A 10898-nucleotide genomic window follows, 5' to 3' on the forward strand; every position below is an offset into this window, starting at 1 on the left:
GATGTGGAGAAGCAGCGGCTTTAATTTGAGCGCCCCCTGGATGGCAGAGCTTCTCACCCTATCTCTAAGGGAGAGCCCCGCCACCCGGCGGAGGAAACTAATTTCGGCCACTTGTACCCGTGATCTTGTCCTTTCTGTCATAACCCAAAGCTCATGACCATAGGTGAGGATGGGAACGTATAGATCGACCGGTAAATTGAGAGCTTTGCCTTCCGCCATCAATCTGTCAATCCTTTCCGTGTCCGGGCCAGGTAAGGTTCCCCGTGTTGAGTCAAATTAAGCCTGATTATTAGGTTATTTAAAGAAAACAAAAACATTCAAATTAAGTGTACAGAATGCGCATTATACAAATATTTTTATTTACATGTTTTTATTGTTTACATTTTGCAATTTGGCGCCCCCTCCAGAGGATGGCGCCAGTTTCGCTTGATTATTAGGTTATTTTTAAAAAAAAAACATAAAAAAAAAACGTTCCAATTAAGTGTACAGAATGCGCATTATACAAACATTTTTATTTACATGTTCTTATTGATGACATTTAATTTTTTTTACATTCTCTAATTTGGCGCCTCCTCCAGAGGATGGCGCCCCGGAGCTGTTTCGCCTGATTTATAGGTTATTTAAACAATAAAAAAATTAAAAAAACGTTCCAATTAAGTGTACAAAATGTGCATTATACAAATATTTTTATTTACATGTTGTTATTGTTTACATTTTTTTTACATTCTGCAATTTGGCGCCCCCTCCAGAGGATGGCGCCCCGGAGCTGTTTCGCCTGATAAGCTGTGAGAACTATGGACAGGCCCCGTGCCGAGGAGTAACGGGATGAGGTCACCGATGAAGGCAATGACGTCATTTCTTTCACCTCGCTCAGGACACCAACGAAACGGAGGTTCGAAGAACGGCTTCTGCGCTCAGCATCGTCCTTCAGGTGTGCGTTTTATTCTTCCAAAGTCGCCACCTGCTCCGTCAGGTATTTGTTCGAATGTTGATTCTAATAACACAAGGTTTTTTTCTTTAAAGCTGTCATTGCTCAAAAAATAATAATGAATCAAAATAAATGTTATGTATTTCAGACAGAAGCTAAAAGTATTTCACATCAAATATTCAACTTGGAAATATTTTTTGGGGAAATATTGCATAATTTGATTGTGTGCCGTGAAAAAAAAGTTTTTTTTGGAAAAAAAGGGCATAAAATGAACAAAAAACATTCAAAAAATAATACAAAAATTTAATTGACAGAATAAGCTGAAGTTCATCTGAGAATTTAAGTGCTGAAAGTAAAACCTAAAACTCACACTTTTATAGATGTGAGGCCCTTTTAGAACCCTGAGAATTAAAAGAATGCTGTTGTTCAAAAAATAATAATGAATCAAAATCAATGTTATGAATTTCTGACCAAAAAAAAATCCTATTTTTATGGTTAATTTACTCTAAATTTCTACTGTAATTTTTCTTTTTTTTTTTTAAATAGTTTATAAAACTGTAGAATTGAAGACATTATCTGAATCTGCCTGTTATTTTAAGTAATATGCCAGTAATGACAAACTATGTTTATTTCTATTTTTTTTACAGAAAAATACCAAATTAATTATACATAGCATTTTCTGTTTTCTTAAATTACTTTCAAATTTATGTGAAATTACAGTAATTATCTTTCATTAAATATGTAGCTTGTTATATAAAAGTCTACCGGTATGTCCATACTAACAATCTAACACAGGGGTGTCAAACTCAAATACAGAGTGGGCCAAAATTTAAAACTGAACAAAGTTGGGGCCAAGATTGAACAAATTAATCTTTAACGTACTCTATGAGCTATCGTCACGTCCGCTTTTCATCCATTCTAACATCGTTCAGACCCAGTCACAAGATATGTGCGGCTTCTGTACGCACACACAAGCGAATGCAACGCATACTTGATCAACAGCGATGCAGGTTACACTGAGGGTGCCAGTATAAAAAACTTTAACACTGTTAGAAATATACGCCACACTGTGAATCCACACCAAACAAGAATGACATACACATTTTGGGAGGACATCCGCACCGTAACAAGACATAAACACAACAGCACAAATACCCAGAATCCTTTGCAGCACTAACTCTTCCGGGACGCTACAAAATACACCCCCACTACCACCAAACCTCCCCTCCACACACACACACCTTGTAGCGTCCCGGAAGAGTTAGTGCTGCAAAGGGTTCTGGTTTGGTGTGGATTCACAGTGTGGCGTATATTTCTAACAGTGTTAAAGTTTTTTATTCGGCTACTCTCAGTGTAACCTGTATCGCTGTTGATGAAGTATGCGTTGCATTCTAATGTGTGTGCGTGCTAAAGCCGCACATGTTATGTGACTGGGCCAGCTCTGGCTGGCTGGCTGGCTGGCTGGCTGGCTGGCTGGCTGGCTGGCTGGCTGGTGTTTGGAAGATTCCAAATTTGGTCCGCAGGCCAGAGTTTGACACCCATGCTGTAGAATAAAGGTATTTTTCTGCAGAACTGTTTGCATCGTCACTTTATTAAAGGTGGTTGATCTTAACAATTCAGAAAAAATCTGTAAAATAATGGTATTTTTCTGTGGAACTGCCGGCATTGTCACTTCATTAAAGGTGTTTGATCGTAATAATTTGGAAAAACTCTGTAGAATAAAGGTATTTTTCTGCAGAACTGTTTGCATCGTCACTTTATTAAAGATGGTTGATCTTAATAATTTAGTAAAAATCTGTAAAATTACGATATTTTTCCGCAAAATGTTTCATGAAAATTTCTGTAAATATAATGTTTTTGATCATTATTTGGTTTACAATATTTTACTTTAATTTTATGGTTTTCGTTTGGCAGCCATAGTTGCCAGTAGATGACCGTTTTTTTACAGAATTTTTTTTTACAGTGGAGGCTAAAAGTATTTTACATCAAATATTCCACTTTGAAATATTTTTTAGGGAAATATTGCATAATTGCTGTAACAAAAAAGTTTTCATTGGGAAAAAAGGACATTAAACAAACAAATAAAGATAAAAATAATAATAAAATAAATAATTGACAGAATAAGCTGAAGTTGATATGAAGATTTAAGCACTGAAAGTTTAAAAAAAAACAAAAAAAACTAACACTTATAAATGTAAGGCCCTTTTAGAACCCTGAGAATTAAAAAGAATGATATTGTTCAAAAAATAATAATGAATAAAAATCAATGTTATGATTTATTGACCTACATGGGTCTCCTATTTCTTCACATCAAATATTGCACTTTGAAATACTTGTTGGGGGAAATATAAAAAGATTAAAAAAATAATAATAACTTATAATCGACCGAATAAGCTGAAGTTGATCTAAAGATTCAGGCGCTAAAAGTAAAAAATAAAATAAAACTCCCACTTTTATAAATGTGAGGCCCTTTTAGAACCCCGAGAATTGAAAACAATGTTATTGCTCAAAAAATAATAATGAATCAAAACAAATGTTATGAATTTCTGACAGAGGCTAAAAGTATTTCACATCAAATATTCCACTTTGAAATATTTTTTAGGGTAATATTGCATAATTTGAGTGTGTGCCGTAACATTGTGTGGGCATAAAACAAACAAGAAAAAGATCAGAAAATAATCAAATGTATAATCGACAAAATAAGCTGAAGTTGATATGAAGATTTAAGCGCTGAAAGTAAAACGTAAAATAAAACTAACACTTTAAATGTGAGGCCCTTTTAGAACCCTGTGAATAAAACATTTTTATCCATCCATCTTCTTCCGCTTATACGAGGTCGGGTCGCAGGGGCAGCAGCCTAAGCAGGGAAACCCAGACTTCCCTCTCCCCAGCCACTTCGTCCAGCTCCTCCCGGGGGATCCCGAGGCGTTCCCAGGCCAGCCAGGAGACATAGTCTTCCCAACGTGTCCTGGGTCTTCCCCGTGGCCTCCTACCGGTCGGACGTGCCCTAAACACCTCCCTAAAAAAAAATGTATTGCTAGAAAAATAATAATGAATCAAAATCAATGTTATGAATTATTGACTTATATGGGTCTCCTACTACTTCACATCAAATATTACATTTTGTTCTGGGGAAAATATTGCATATTGTGTGTTTACCATAAAACAGGTTTTTCCTCTAACAAAAAAGGCATGAAACATAAACAAAACAATTATATAGAAAAGTCTAAAGTTGATCTAGAAATGTACGCATAGAAAAAAACAATATATGACTTATTTTTACAATTTTTATGACTTTTCTGGGTCTCCGGGACCAAACTGGAGGGGAGCTCTAAAGGTTAAAAAATCAATTTATTGCATTGGTTTAGAAAGTAAAAATATCAAAATATTTCAGTGTACCCCTGTTTTAATCGCTTAAAACATTGGGTTTAATAAAACAACACAATCTGTTTTTATTCTTTTTAACCAGCCACCGGAAATCAATAGCTGGATGATGGAGACGATTTGTCAAGAAAGAATAAGAATAATCGCTTAAAAACCATAAATAAAAAAGAAGTCAATCCCCTCAGTTCTGTACCTCATTGTCCAAGTGACATCTTACTCTTTATGTCATTTCCTCAAGAGGACAGAAAAACATTTTACAACATACCATATATATATACCTACTCAGTGGCCTAGTGGTTAGAGTGTCCGCCCTGAGATCGGTAGGTTGTGAGTTCAAACCCCGGCCGAGTTGTACCAAAGACTATAAAAATGGGACCCATTACCTCCCTGCTTGGCACTCAGCATCAAGGGTTGGAATTGGGGGTTAAATCACCAAAAATGATTCCCGGGTGCGGCACCGCTGCTGCCCACTGCTCCCCTCACCTCCCAGGGGGTGAAGAAGGGGATGGGTCAAATGCAGAGGACACATTTCACCACACCTAGTGTGTGTGTGGCAATCATGGTACTTTATATTATTATTTGATCATGTTGGCAAAATACAAACACACACATAAAACATGCTATGGCTTTTGTTAGACAAATTAAACGCTAATAATGTTGACAGATATGATGTGGTACCTGACCATGATGCTGCCACATTACCAGAAACCTGGCTCGCATCACACAGCTGTACACCCCACCATTCTCAGTCACGACAACCATCTTTGTACGCTTAGCTTTTTCACTCGTAGCACCGGTGCTACTAAATGAAAAAAAAAATAGCACAGAAATGTTTTTGTAGCACAGAAAAAAATGTAGTAGTAATATGAAATGTCTTAAATATTACAATTTCATTATTAACACTCAAACAAGGTACATTTTGCCCATATAAATACAATGCTACTGTAACACTCAATTCAACACATCCCTAAACTGTGCTAGCATTGTCGCTAACACCAGTGTAGGGCTGGGCCATACGGACCAAAGGTCATTCCCCAATATAGTTTGGCCCATAAATTAACCCTCAAATAGAGATATCTGTTGACGTAACTAAATATATCCACCATGCATTGATTTTACATTTTCGGGACTGATGGGGAACCCAAATACTCAAAAACGGGTCCCAACAAGTAAGAATTGTAGGTTTTGCATAATAAGATCCCAATTTAAAAGGTGTTTTGAGATAATAATAAAGAAAAAGCCTTGAAATTATTACAATAAAAGTCAAACATAAAAAAAGTTGGCATTATGAGATAAAAGGGTCGTAATTATGAGATTAGAAAGTCGAAATAATGAGATAAAAAAGTCGTAATTATGAGATGAAGTCAAAATTATGACATAAGAAAATTGAAATTGAAGTCATGAGATCAAAAAGTCATAATATGAATAAAAATGTGAAATTATGAGATCAAAATTGTGATAAAAAGTCAATTATGTGGAAAAAGTTGTAATCATCAGATAAAGTCGAATTAACAACATATAAAGTTATAATAATGAGATAGAAATTTTGAAATTATGGGATAAAACATTGAACATTGAAAGTGAAATTGAAGTCATAATAATGAGATAAAAAGTCATAATTTAGATAAAAATTTGAAATTATGAGATAAGAAAGTCAAAATGATGTGATTAAAAAGTCAAAATTATAGGATTAATAAATCGTAATTGAGATAAAGTCTAGATTACTAGATAAGTCATAATTGTGAGACAAAAATTCGCAATTGTGAGATAGAAAGTGTAAATTATGAGATAAAATCAAAATGATGCGATATAAAAGTTGAAATGGAAGTCATAATAATGAGAAAAAATCATAATTTAGACTTTTTATAGCATAAAAAATCAAAACTATGTGGAAAAAAACGAAATTATGTGATAAAATGTCAATTATAGGCTAAAAAGTAGTAATTATGTGGAAAAAGTCGAAATTATGATAGTCGTAAATATGAGAAAGTTTAATATACTATATACGAAAGTCATAATTATGAGATAAAAAGTCAAAATTATGTCATTAAAAAGTCGTAATTGAGATAAAGTCTAGATTACTAGATAAGAAAGATAAAAATTTGCAATTGTGAGATACAAAGTCAAAATTATGAGATAGAAAAGTTGAAACAGAAGTCATAATAATTAGGGATGTCCGATAATATCGGCAGTCCGATATTATCGGCCGATAAATGCTTTAAAATGTAATATCGGAAATTATCGGTGTCGGTTTCAAAATTATCAGTATCGGTTTCATAAAGTACAATTTATGACTTTTTAAAACGCCGCTGTGTACACGGACGTAGGAAGAAGTACAGAGCGCCAATAAACCTTAAAGGCACTGCCTTTGCGTGCCGGCCCAGTCACATAATATCTACAGCTTTTGACACACTCACAAGTGAATGCAAGCATACTTGATCAACAGCCATACAGGTCACACTGAGGGTTGCCGTATAAACAACTTAAACACTGTTACAAATATGCGCCACACTGTGAACCCACACCAAACAAGAATGACAAACACATTTCGGGAGAACATCCGCACCGTAACACAACATAAACACAACAGAACAAATACCCAGAACCCCTTGCAGCACTAACTCTTCCGGGACGCTACAATATACACTCCCAGCTACCCCCCCACCCCCACCCACCCACCTCAACCCCGCCCACCTCAACCTCCTCATGCTTTCTCAGGGAGAGCATGTCCCAAATTCCAAGCTGCCGTTTCGAGGGATGTTAAAAAAAAAGTACTGCACTTTGTGACTTCAATAATAAATATGGCATTTTTTTCTATAACTTGAGTTGAAGTTGTTCTCTTATTTTGGAAAGCCTTGTTACTTTGTTTAATGCATCCAGCGGGGCATTACAACAAAATTAGGCATAATAATGTGTTAATTCCACGACTGTATATATCAGTGGCGTGCGGTGAGGTTGATGTCAGGTGAGGCACTGACTTCATCACAGTCAGATTTACAAACATATGAACCCTAAAGAGTATCTTATTCACCATTTGATTGGCAGCAGTTAACGGGTTATGTTTAAAAGCTCATACCAGCATTCTTCCCTGCTTGGCACTCAGCATCAAGGGTTGGTATTGGGGGTTAAATCACCAAAAATTATTCCCAGGCACGGCGCCGCTGCTGCCCACTGCTCCCCTCACCTCCCAGGGGGTGAACAAGGGGATGGGTCAAATGCAGAGGACAAATTTCACCACACCTACACTGTAAAAAAAAGACATTTGAGAAAACGCAAATTTTCAAGGCAACATGATGCAACAACATTTTTGCGTTTTCTCAACTTTTGACTACTGCTAACCAGACACTGTTTTGGTACACTGTAAAAAATAATTATAGTTTTTAAGTTAGTCAGACTCAGAAATAAGGTTTCACTATGTTTAACTACCAAAACAGTGTCTGGCCAGCAGTAGTCAAAAGTTGAGAAAACGCAAAAATCTTGTTGCATCATGTTGCCTTGAAAATTTGCGTTTTCTCAACTTTTTTTTTTTTTTACAGTGTTGTGTGTGTGTGACAATCATTGGTACTTTAACTTTACACTTACAAACTGTAGCACACAAAAAAGCACATTTAATAAAAAAAAACGTTATTATGGTCTTACCTTTACTTATAAGTGCGGGAGCAGTGGTGTTCGTGTTGGAAGAGTCGTGAATGAATGAAATATGAAATCCGCGCAACAGTCTGCAGGTGTACCTAATGTTGTGTCCCTGTTCACGGCTCCTCCGGCGCGCCGCGCGAGCATTGTTGTTTTTGCACTTTTTGGCTTCTTGTTAAGTGACTTTTTTTGGGTGGATTCGGTCTTGCACGTGGAGGGTTTGGGTGTGGGCTTTGGTTGGTGTGGCGCTCCCGTCGGGCGGTGCATTCTGCGGCGGAGGTGCTTGGCACCAGGAGGCGGGGTTATGAGACGAGCCTCCAGTTTTATGATCGCTCAGCACAAGAAATATGTTACACACATACAGTTGTTGACAAAATACACTATACATTATATACCTCAGCTAACTAAACTATGGAAATGTATAATATAATTCATATAGCAATACGGTCTCACTGCACAGCAGGCCAGCAGTTAGCCGAGTCATTGCGCACTGTAGCGGTAAAGTCCTATAATCTACTGCTACATGGTTGCCGAATATAAATGAAGCTAGTTCCGACGTGTGCAGCCGGCTAATAATCGATGTCCAGAATGATTTCCGTGTTTAACCAAAATATTTATTAACAGACAGTCATGTAAATTATACTCACTTTGTAACAAAAATGGAAAATAAACGTGAGCAAACAAATCATAGCCTGACACAGTCAAAAACTGTTGCGCCTCCACTCAGCAACACCTGAGCAAGCTCCCAGCCCCTCCCTAAGTAGACTGGCACTTGGCCTTGAGCCAACCCCTCTAGCGACGTCATGAGTTTGACGGACAGAAAAAGTAAATGGCTCTAACATGCACAATCCATGTTGAGGCACAAATCAGTGACGTGCCTCAACTGGCTGCTGATCACCGCACCGTCTCTTCTCAGTATTTGAACGGCAAATGTGAAAATAAAAATAAAAATAATCTAAAACTGGTGAAGTTAATTGGAAAATAACTTTAGTATAATCACTGGATACATATAACAATTTAATTATTTTTTTTCTTTTTACTTTTTTTTTTCTTTCCATGATGGCAGGTGAGGCCGTGCCTCCCCTGCCTCTAGTGACTGCACGCCACTGGTATATATCGGTATCGGTTGATATCGGTATCGGTAATTACGAGTTGAACAATATCGGAATATCGGATATCAGCAAAAAAGCCATTATCGGACATCTCTAATAATAATGAGATAAAAATCATGTAAAAAAGTCGAAATTATGTGATAAAAAGTCAATTATAGGATAAAAAGTCATAATTATGTGGAAAAAGTCAAAATTATGACATACAAGTCGTAATTATTAGAGTCTAATATACTAGATAAGAAAGTCATTATTATGAGATAAAAAGTCGAAATTATGAGAAATTGAGAGGGGGACGGCGTGGCGAAGTTGGTAGAGTGGCTGTGCCAGCAATCGGAGTGTTGCTGGTTACTGGGGTTCAATTCCCACCTTCTACCTTCCTAGTCACGTCCGTTGTGTCCTTGGGCAAGACACTTCACCCTTGCTCCTGATGGGTGCTGGTTAGCGCCTTGCATGGCAGCTCCCGCCATCAGTGTGTGTGAATGGGTAAATGTGGATATACTGTCAAAGCGCTTTGAGTACCTTGAAGGTAGAAAAGCGCTATACAAGTACAACCCATTTATCATTTATTATTAAGTCATGAGATTAAAAAATCTAATTTTAGATAAAAATGTGAAATTATGAGACCAAAATTATGTGACAAAAAGTCAATTACCGGTATGTAGAAAAGTTGTAATTATGAGATAAAGTCATAATTTAGATAAAAATGTAAAATTATGATAAGTCAAAATTTTGTGATTAAAAAATCATAATTGAGATAAAGTCTTACTAGATAAAAAAAAAAGTCGTAATTATGAGATAATAAAATTGAAATTGAAGTCATGATGTGACGATCTGTTACTTCATTTCTGTTTGTTTCCTTGTTTTGTATTTACTTCATCAGTGATCTTATTTTGTTCCCATTTCCTGTTTGTCCCGCTGAGCACTCTGGTTCTTCCCTCACCTGCTGTTGATTGGCGGCCGGTCCACACCTGCTGCCAATCAGCATGTCTCCATTTATGCCTGTCTCGAGCACTGAGGAGTGCTTTATGTTGATTGATTTATGTTGTTAACTCTTACATGCAAGACTGCTCGATTTCTGTTTTGAGTAAATTAAACTCATCTCACCTGCTCTCCGTTCTCCTGGTTCCTGCAACTTGGGGTCACTAAAACTGCAGCCATGCGCGTTCCTCAAACATGAGATTAAAAAGTCATAATTTGGATAAAAATGTTAAATTATGAGATTAAAATTGTGATAAAAAATCAATTATGTGGAAAAAGTTGTAATTATGAGATAAAGTCGAAATAATGAGATATAAAGTCATAATTATGAGATATAAAATGTGAAATTATGGGATAAATCAAAAGTGAACATTGAAAGTGAAAATGAGGTCATAATGAGATAAAAAGTAATAATTTTGATAAAAATGTGAAATGTTGAGATAAGTCAAAATGATGTGATTAAAAAATCATAATTATACGATTAATAAATCATAATTGAGATAAAGTCTAGATTACTAAATAAGAAATAAATAAGAAAGTCATAATTATTAGATATAAAATGTGAAATTATGGGATAAATCAAAAGTGAACATTGAAAGTGAAAATGAGGTCATAATAATGAGATAAAAAGTAATAATTTTGATAAAAATGTGAAATGTTGAGATAAGAAAGTCAAAATGATGTGATTAAAAAATCATAATTATAGGATTAATAAATCATAATTGAGATAAAGTCTAGATTACTAAATAAGAAATAAATAAGAAAGTCATAATTATGAGATAAAGTCTAATATACTAGATAAGAAAGTCATAATTATGAGATAAAGTCTAATATACTAGATAAGAACGTCATAATTATGAGAT

The sequence above is a fragment of the Entelurus aequoreus genome, linkage group LG01, assembly GCF_033978785.1.
Source record: "Entelurus aequoreus isolate RoL-2023_Sb linkage group LG01, RoL_Eaeq_v1.1, whole genome shotgun sequence".
NCBI lineage: Eukaryota > Metazoa > Chordata > Actinopteri > Syngnathiformes > Syngnathidae > Entelurus > Entelurus aequoreus.